The sequence below is a fragment of the Neoarius graeffei genome, chromosome 11 (assembly GCF_027579695.1).
Source record: "Neoarius graeffei isolate fNeoGra1 chromosome 11, fNeoGra1.pri, whole genome shotgun sequence".
Classification (NCBI taxonomy): domain Eukaryota; kingdom Metazoa; phylum Chordata; class Actinopteri; order Siluriformes; family Ariidae; genus Neoarius; species Neoarius graeffei.
In genome coordinates, this window is record NC_083579.1 from 36,419,205 (window position 1) to 36,429,851 (window position 10,647).

The window sequence follows — 10,647 nt, forward strand, 5'->3', positions numbered from 1 at the left end:
CTGACATGGGTTGAGGGACTGCTGCTGTCCTGCTCTGAGCTGCTGAACGAACTTGTTGGCTCTGCCATGAACTCAGGCTGTTCTTCAATCTCCGCCGGTTGTATCTCTGGCATGTGTTGAGGTCCATTATGTTGTTGCTCTGCTTCTTGCAGAGTCTGGCCTGTCCTTGCTGCATCTCGCGCAGCCTGCTCTTCCCTGCTTGCTGCATCTCACGCAGACTCCTCTGCCCTGTTTGCTGCATTTCCTGCATCCAGCTGGGCACGCACCAGTGCTCACACATTCAACACCTCTCGCCGCGCCCTCTTCCATTCCTTTGTGTAGATCTGTCTGGCCAACCTCTTTGAACTCATTGGCTGCAATGCAATACCATGCAAACAATGTGTACCTGTTGCAATGAAAAGCGGGGAAAATTTAAATACAACATTACAACAACATAAATTTAAGCACAGTGTTTCAGTTTACAACCATACTTGGACTTGACAAAAATACACACAGGATTAAAACTAGGGATGAGGTAAGAATGTGTGAGACAAACATGACAGTAGCATTGCATTCAATCGAGCAGGAAAGCAAAACAAATGTGTAACAAAAGAATGGTCTGTTGCAGAATATTTTATATATATATATATATATATATATATATATATATATATATATATATATATATATATATATATATAAAAATAATATTCTGCAATTACTTGTTGGCAACTTGTGTCTGCGGCTGGGACTACAATGGATGCATTAAGTCAACGACTTAACTATAATCAATAGAATTAGCTTTTATAGTAGCTATTATAGTATTATTACTATAATATTAAAGTCTTAACTATAATCAATGGAATTAGCTACACCAGAAAAGGCAGCACAGAGAACATTCTAAAAATAGCCCATTATTTTTCAACTTCATGTATTTTGACTCAACTTGACTAAGGGTAGCGCACCACATACAGTGAAGCTCCAGCCTGAGACAGTGTATATAAACTAGCCTTTAACCACAATAAAATGAATCTTACCTTTTCAAGAGTGAATCCCAGTCGTGTAGTCAAGTAGAATCCAAAGCTTTGTTGTCAAAGTAGAAGCTGTTGAAGCAAAAGGTGCTCTCTGCATCCGAAGATAGCAGCAATTGATTCTGTTCATTGCGATCAACCCAATTATCCATGTCTTCACAGCCACACCCCCACCACGTCAGGCAACCTGGTGGCCAATCAGCAGTCTATGTTCATTTCAAACTGAGGGCGGTCGTTACGATAGAAACGTTTAGATAGTAAAATGTTAACAAATGACTTCCATAGAACCCTCTCATGATATAAAACTACCACATTCTAAAAATACATTTCTATTTTCTACCCACATAGCCTACCGCATAAAGTTTGCAACAACAACCATTTATTCTAGTAAATATAGAGGCAGATATCCCTTATGCGAAAACAATACATTTTTTTTTCTTGCGGCAGGACGGCAGTGTTTCCTGTCCACGAAATTGCCCTCTGCATTAAAGTACAGAGCCGTTGCAGTATGCCGTTTATTTTTATCCAAACTATAGCATTTACTGCACTAACACTGTAGTAATTCTGTTCTGCACTACAGCATTACTCTAGTAATAACAATTCACTGTAGTGCAGAGTATGATTATTTCCATAAAGGATGGTATCATGGTAGCTAACATGCTAAATAAATGGCTGTACTATCGACATACCTTCAGTTGATCTTGCTGTAGGCGTAAGGTGAAACGTTTTCAAATAGATGCATGCTGAATTGCTGTGCCATTAGACTTTTCGTTTAGTGTACGGGGGGGGGGGGGGGGGGAACTCTGCAAAAACGTAAACATCCAGTTGTCCTCTCATTTCCAATGAGCCCTCTAACCATAGCTATTACAGGACGTGACATCACACACACGCGAGGCAGTCTTAAAGGCATACCGCATATTTTGTAGATTAATAATTTCAGTCCACTGCTACAATAATATGCCGTTGTGTACGTTAACTCATGAGTTATATGGCAATCTATTGAATTTGCAAAGTGTTGCTGTAGCAGCTTTGTCAGTTACAAAAACAAAAACTGGTTGAACCAGTTTCCAAAAGCCAGAATGCACACACAATGGCTTTAATAGCCCAGCCATTTCATATGCCTCTGAATGGCTGTCATTAGCAAGTAGGCTAAGCTTAATTGCTCTTGGTCTATTTTTTTGTGTGAATTTAAAACTCAGTTTGGAATACTTATTGAGACATCTACATTTTATTTTTTATTGTAGTCTACTTGACTTAATACAACTTGCAACATATATACTTATTTTATTGTAGCATACTTTACTCTTTCTATTTCAGCTTTGGTTCAATTAATGTGCTATAAAAACACTGACTACGTTTACATGCATGTCCAAATCGAGCTCATCTCATCTCATCTCATTATCTCTAGCCGCTTTATCCTTCTATAGGGTCGCAGGCAAGCTGGAGCCTATCCCAGCTGACTACGGGCGAAAGGCGGGGTACACCCTGGACAAGTCGCCAGGTCATCACAGGGCTGACACATAGACACAGACAACCATTCACACTCACACCTACGGTCAATTTAGAGTCACCAGTTAACCTAACCTGCATGTCTTTGGACTGTGGGGGAAACCGGAGCACCCGGAGGAAACCCACGCGGACACGGGGAGAACATGCAAACTCCACACAGAAAGGCCCTCGCCGGCCCCGGGGCTCGAACCCAGGACCTTCTTGCTGTGAGGCGACAGCGCTAACCACTACACCACCGTGCCGCCTCCAAATCGAGCTGCTGTTGGTAATCGAGCAAAGGGTCCCAGCAGGGGTGCCAGAGAAATCCAATCCTACATGCACAAGTGAAATCGGGCTATTGTGCAAGGTGCATTGTGCACCCGAGCCACACGTGGCGCTACACGCCCCATCGTGTTGGTACACTTCTGGTTGTCGTCATGAAGAAGAGCTGTAGTGTTGCCAGATACTGCTGACGTTTTCAGCCCAAAACATGTTCAAATCCGCTAAAATGCACTTAAAACACCCAATCTGGCAACACTAGGTTCCGTGTTCAAGCTGTAGACTATGGCTACAAACTGTCCGGCGCAGACCACTGTTTTGTAAGACAACTTATTTTGCACAATAATATTTTTCTAAAGTCCATTTTTTGCTTACAAAAAATATATTTTTTTTGCTTACAATTTAACTTATGTCTTAATAAACACACAAAAAGTTCAGTTGTTTTGTTTTTATTGACATTCTTCAGATATTGGACATATATATATACACACACACACACACACACACACAAATACAATTACTTGTTTATGTACACAATTCACAGCTATGCAACAGCTGTACAGATGTATTTGGTGATACAGTAAGTGAGCTAAATTTTAACAGTGCAAACAATGCCACAAAAAGAAAAGATTCATGCAGTTGTCATGATTCGTTGTCATGCCGACCGAGGCTGTTGTGTTTCCCGCTTGTGGTCTCGTCACTCGTCACTTCCGGAAGTAGCTCGACAACTAGCTCGATAGGGTATACATGCGCAAAATAGCTCGGCAGAAATCGCATAATCTAGGTCGTGTAGCTCGATTCCGAGAAATCAAGTTCGGTTAAATTTCAGCCGAATTAAGGTGTATACATGGCATTTTGAACTTCGATTTCAGTCGAGCAACGGCAGAAATTCGATTCTCTCTATGTGCATGTAAACGTAGTGACTGATGGAGAAACAGTGAATGAAGGCTGCACTAATACAGTGATATGCACACAGTTTTTCATAGCCAAGAGAAAAAGGAGAGAACATACCAAATCATTAGGGGGAAAAAACTGTTGTACTGCGGGATATAATTTGAAATATTGTTTTTTAAGGCCACAAATGCAAGGGGTCCACCAAATCCAGCACCAGTAATGTTGTCTTTAAACAAGTTTGCAAAAGATAAAATGCAATGGCCAGCTAATCAGCCATTTAATATGTGGAATCTTAATAGCAGCCTACCAATGGCTTGCATTATCAGGTAATTAGGCTCTTGCCTACCATACACACACAATGAATGGGGAACCCCGTTTGGAATGCAACTTGCGATATATTTCACTTTGTATGGTACTCTTTGCACTCTTTGTAAGTTAGACCTACTTTTGTGTATGTCTCCATTTCACTGAATTTAAAACAAATATCATACCTTTTTGTATTTTACTCTATTTGCACTTTGGTCCAATTTAGCCCTACCATAAAAATGAACAGGAGAAATTAATAAATAATGTCACACTAGGCTGGCCTAGTGTAAAATATCAAGGAAACAAAAACTGTCAGCACTGGTTCTCAGAACAACCAAAAAACAGCCAAGCATAACGTTGTGTGGTGGTAGCAGTGCAACTACTGGCTGTTTCATATGAGTGGTTCCCTAAAAGTTCAAGGAATGTTAGCCTTTGTTTGGTTTTTGCTGTAACCAAAGGGAACGTTCTTTAAATGGTAGTTTTTGGTTTGGTTATAACCTAACCTTTAGAGAACCAAATTCTAACGTTCCCTTTACGTCCTCTGTTACTAGGGAAGATAGAGCAAGGTTAGATGATGTCATTTTTCTGGACAGATAATTAAATCATTCTACCTAGTGCTTAGCTATCTTAGCCTTAGAATGCATAGGCTCAACTCCACAGTAGCAAGTATGGAGTTATACACCTAATATTTTTATCTTACAGAGAAAGAAACAATAGCATAAAAGCAGTAACAGAGAAAAGATAGCTTCATCTTTTTATTTCACGGATCAATTTGCGAATGTCAACCACAAATTGCATCCCTGCAACTCAAAACTCTCTGAGGTCGATGCAGTCACGATGTTTTCGATGCATTGCCATCTTGGTGTGACGCAGTTCCATAGTTATGCTAATTAATTAAAGCTCCTCACGTTCGACTGTTTCTGTAGGGCCATACTGTTTACCTCAAGAGGGAGGAAAATGGCCCCAAAACAGAGAAAATCGACCCTCAGTATATCAAAATGATCACATCTTGTACGCATGATATTGTTCTTGCGAGACACAGGAAAATGCCACGTACTATAAAAAATTTTAAAATTTCAGATGACTTTGCGGTCAACACCTTTAAATATTCCAAATATCATTTGCATATTTATACCAAGTGTTACTTAATTATTCAGTAAAGCTACTTAATTATCCTGAATGTTACTTAATTATTTATTTAATGATCTTGCTCTAGCATTAGTTAGCTTCCTCTTTTTAACGTGCTAATGTCAGTTAATTGATTCACTTTATGCTACATGCTTTCTGACATTGATTACCCCATCTAAGATTATGGCTCCATTTTTAATGGATCTAAATAGCTAGTTAAAATTAGTTATCTTGCTCTAATACTGGCTTACTATTTCTAGCTTGCTATGCTGCCTATTGTTGCAGGCATCCGAAAGAACCACCTGGTTCTCAAACTTGCAGAGAAATCTCGTATCCCAGGCAACCTGGTGCCAAACATCAGCAAAGTTAATACTCAACTGTGCCTTAACCACAAGCACTTTGCTGTATGGCTGCAGAGCTTGAGAACAGCACCCCCCTCACCCCCGATTGGGTCATGGATCAGTGGGGCAAGGAATGGGAGGGTGCTAATTCCATCTTACATGATTACATCCCTGAGCCCTCCAGTAAACCTGCTGGGCACTTCCTACCACGCCCCACCTGGGTCAGGCTGAACCGTCTTCACACCAGTTGGGGGAAAACTCAGGCCTTCCTCCACACCATTGGCGTGGAAGCTTCCAAGAACTGCTCCTGTGGCACCCCCCCCAAATTGTGATCCACCTACTCAAACCTTGTCCTGTCTTCGGTGCTCCCAACAGAGTCCTGAGGCTAAAGACTCGTGATGGCCCCACTGTCAACTGGCTCTCTCGCCTCAACCTCCCACTGTGACTTTGGTCAGTTCATACGAATGACAACGATGATGACGACGAACGACAATGATTATTTCTAGCTAGAGTTAATCAGCTTACTTTCTAGTTTCATGTCAGTGAGGCTGATTGTAAGTTAGCATTAAATATCTATTTCAATTTTGTATCTAAATTATGTGCAGAGTTTATGTGCACAGAGTAAATGTGATGAGTTCACAGTTTTTCCCTTCTGTGAGATGGTTTCAAGTAAATGGCATGTGCTCTTGTACATTTGTTTTGTTCTAGTCCTGTCTCCACCCCGTCCTATCAGTCTGTTGCCTGACTGTGTTCATCTGTACCATGTTAGTCCTTGATTATAGCTTGTCTATTCATACCATGTTGTTTAAGTGTTTTGTTGTAAATTCTTATCATGTGTTTAGTAAAGCCTCACTCGCAACCCGCCGTAAGTGTTTTGGACATGCACGGGTCGCACAGGGAGAAGTATGCGTTCAAGCCAGCAGAAGGCACAGCACCCCACCAGAGGTATTTCCACAGGTAAATACACATGCTTTAAACATTCATTTCGGTATCTATATGCTTATATAATTAATATTATATATGCTGATTTTCATGTATGTTTCAGCTAATGATGCCCAGAAGTGAGGACATTGCAATCCCATCATTGCTGTCAGGCCATTGTGCCATGCTCAGTGATAAGGACAAGGACATCCCGACACCCTGTCCCACCACTCAGCAGGAGTAGGAGCAGGACAGCAGCTCTGAGTCAAAGTGTGTTTCAGTGCTCAAACTGTTGGGCTATTTAGTTGGGATTTTTTACAATGTAATAAAATGCGTTATTCCCTTATACTCATGTTTTATTATTTGACGTTTGCATGGTAAATTAACATATACTCAAATAAAAACAGCAAATGAGGTGGTCTTCTTCCTTTCTACAATGCTACACGCTACATGATCGGTTCCTTGGTTCCTCCCCAATATATATACCCAGAGTCTTGCCCCTCGAGTCACATGTGAGTCACGTGCGCTGTGTGCACGCCACACATAGGGGTAGAAAGTGAGATGTACTTCTGTCTTGCGGGCTGCACAAATAGCAAGTGTGGAATACTTGTGTAGTACTTCTGAGGCACATCACTCATACAATGACCATGCGTCACTCATGCGTCTTAATGTCATCGCAAAAAGCCCCTACTAGCCATGCTGCTGACTTGGTTCAGGCATACAAAAGGAGTACGGGTCCTGTACGTAGTGTATACGTTCTTGATTTGTTGCAAGACCCATAGAATTTGCATGTGCAGGACCAAAAGTCTCCACGGGCATTCTGCGACTTTCTATGGCGCTGAACACACGCAAGTGTAGCACAAGTCTCAAGCACGGTTTTGCCAATTTTTTTTACTGTAGCTTGCCCATAGCAGCACGAATGGCAAGTCGTGAGTGAGGCTTAAGTTTAGGTCCAAGTCTTGTTTTCTTGGCTCCTTATATACTCTAGTTCTCAACACATTCCTATCTTTTGACTTCTGATTTTGGTGTATTTGATGTTGCATGCTTGTTTGTTTTGACCCCTGCTGTTGACTCAAATTATAATTCTTGGGTTCATGACATTAAAGCTCATACCAAGTTTACACACTTAAGTCCTGGTGAAATTGCTGCAGTAATGAGAAGAGCACTAACAAAGGCTTCAAAGGGAGGAAGTGGAGGAATTATAATCACACTTTTTTTCCCAGTCTCCCTGAAGAGATTCTGAGTAGTGCATAAGGGTTTGTCCCCTATCTCCTATCCAAAATACTGTCACCCACTTGAGTCACAGTCTCTCTCTCTCTCACACACACACACACACACACACACACACACACACACACACACACACACACACACACACACACACCTCCCAGGCTTAGTGTGATGACCCTGATGTGTAAGAAAGCCAAGCCTCAGAGCCACAAATACCCTCCAGTTACTGATCCAAGATGGACTTCTTTACCTCAGGCCTGCTGCCTTCCCAAATCTATTTACAGAAGTTGCCAAATCCAAAAACCCGCTAAGCCATTTCTGCCTGCCAAGAGACAGGCGAGTCCCTGAGGATTGTAGGAAATCCTGGCTGAGTGATCTGTACTGGACAGAGTGGAACTCAGCCACAGGGACTCTGAGCAAAGTGTCCAAGAGACTGTAAAAGATTCAGTCAGTAGGACAGAAAAAGAAGACGAGGAAGAGGAGGAAGAAGAGCAAAAAGAAGAAAAAGAAGAATAATTTAATTCATATTGTCCAATGTGAAAACATCTGGTCAGTATATCCTTGTCTACAGGAATAGTGGTTCTCAGTGTGGGTTGTAGGGACACTGAGGCTCATACTGTCCATCCATCCATTATGTGTAGCTGCTTATCCTATGCAGGGTCACAGGCAAGCTGAAACCTATCCCAGCTGACTATGGGTGAGAGGCGGGGTACACCGTGAACAAGTCGCCAGGTCATTGCAGGGCTGATGCATAGAGACAAACAACTATTCACATTCACACCTATGGTCAATTTAGAACCACCAATTAACCTAACCTGCATGTCTTTGGACTGTGGGGGAAACCGGAGCAAACCCACATAGACACGGGGAGAACAGGCAAACGCCACATAAAAAGGCCCTCATCAGCCACTGGGCTCGAACCCAGAACCTTCTGGCTGTGAGGCAACAGTGCACTACACCACCGTGCCACCCAGGCTCATACTGCAATTTATATTTTCTCATTAATATAGATGTTATAGATATGAACTATATTAGCTGTTTGTATATAATATCAAGTCAAGTCAAATTTATTTGTATAGCGCTTTTAACAGTAAACATTGTCGCAAAGCAGCTTTACAGAATCTGAACGACTTAAAACATGAACTAATTTTATCCCTAATCCATCCCCAATGAGCAAGCCTGTGGCAACGGTGGCAAGGAAAAACTCCCTCAGATGACACGAGGAAGAAACCTCGAGAGGAACCAGACTCAAAAGGGAACCCATCCTCATTTGGGCAACAACAGACAACATGACTATAACATTAACAGTTTTAACATGAAGTCAGTTTCATTGATGTTATAACTCTTCATTGATGGAAACTTGAGTGCAAAACTGTTCATGACAACTGCAGTCCTAACATTAGCAAGTCAACTGTAGTCCTCAGCCATAAAAGCATTACTGTGAGAGTCCAGAACATCCTCCAGGTGTGACTTTCAACTGTCCACATGGGGCCGTCCTCCACAGGAGCGATGCGATGTGACTCCAACCAGACACAGGGCACCAGGATGGACCAGACAGGTCCGAGAAGCAGAAGAGGTCAGCATCTCGATCCAAGGACCGACATGTAACTCAGAGAGACGGATTTTTTTTAGAGAGAGAGAGAGAGAAAGAGAAAACACAGGTTGTTAGGTATGCCCAAAGTCACCTGAATAAGTAGGAACAGTATACATATTGCACTGAGTACAAGCAGGGACTCCGGCAACTAAGTATGACAGCATAACTAAGGGGAGAGCCAGAAGGTAACACAGGCATGAGGGAGCCCCGGGACATAAAGCAGCCAGCCACTACACTGTCAACAAACTCGAGTGAGCAAGCGAGTGGGGAACTGACAGCATCCATATATCCCAGTTTACCAAAACACTCTATGTCTGAGGACCCTCCAGATCTACACCTTTACCTCATAAACACCATTAACACAAGGCTTGACTAAACAGATATGTTTTCAGCCTAGACTTAAACACTGAGACTGTGTCTGATTCCCGAACATTACTTGGAAGGCTGTTCCATAACTGTGGGGCTTTGTAAGAAACGGCTCTGCCCCCGATGTAGCCTTCACTATACAAGGTACCAGCAGATAGCCTGCACCTTTTGATTTAAGTAAGCATGGCGGGTCATAGAGGACCAGAAGTTCACTCAGGTACTGTGGTGTGAGACCATTCAGTGCCTTAAAGGTCAATAGTAGTATTTTATAATCAATACGAAATTTGATTGTGAGCCAATGCAGTGTGGATAAGACAGGGGTGATGTGGTCATATTTTCTAGTTCTAGTAAGGACTCTTGCTGCTGCATTTTGAACTAACTGGAGCTCGTTTATGCACTTATTGGAACATCCAGACAGTAAGGCATTACAATAATCCAACCTGGAGGTAACGAAAGCATGAACTAGTTTTTCCATGTCATGTAGTGACATTAAATTTCTTATCTTAGCAATATTTCTGAGATGAAAGAACGCTATCTGGGTAATGTTATCAATGTGAGTTTCGAATGAAAGACTGGGGTCAATAATCACTCTGAGGTCTTTTACTGCTGCACGTGAAGAAACAGAAAGGCCATCCAGAGTTACTGCTTAATCAGAAAACTTATTTCTAGCTGCATGTGGTCCTAGTACAAGTATTTCAGTCTTGTCAGAGTTAAGCAGAAGGAAGTTAATAAGCATCCAGTGTCTAATGTCCTTCACACATTCCTCAGTTCTATTAAGCTGGTGTCTCTCATCTGGTTTTGCAGAAACATACAACTGTGTGTCATCAGCATAACAGTGGAAACTAATACAATGTTTATGAATAATATCACCCAGAGGTAACATATATAAAGAAAAAAGCAGTGGACCCAAGACAGAACCTTGTGGAACACCAAACTTTACTTCAGTATGTCTAGAAAAATCACCATTTACATCAACATACTGATAGCGATCAATTAAATAAAAGCTGATCCAGGAGAGGGCCATTCCCTTAGCTCCCACAACATTTTCTAGTCTATCCAGGAGAATGGAATGATCAGTGGCATCAAATGC

At 41.8% G+C, this 10,647-nt stretch overlaps 1 long non-coding RNA gene across 1 annotated transcript; it reads right to left on the reverse strand.

Moving 5' to 3' along the window:
* Nucleotides 1-290: 290 nt before the first annotated feature.
* LOC132893820 (uncharacterized) lies at nucleotides 291-1,787 on the reverse strand. The gene is made up of 3 exons (XR_009655596.1): nucleotides 1,700-1,787; nucleotides 1,017-1,197; nucleotides 291-385 (listed from the first exon to the last, which is right to left on the reverse strand). It is a non-coding gene; the product is annotated as an uncharacterized LOC132893820 (long non-coding RNA).
* Nucleotides 1,788-10,647: the final 8,860 nt, after the last annotated feature.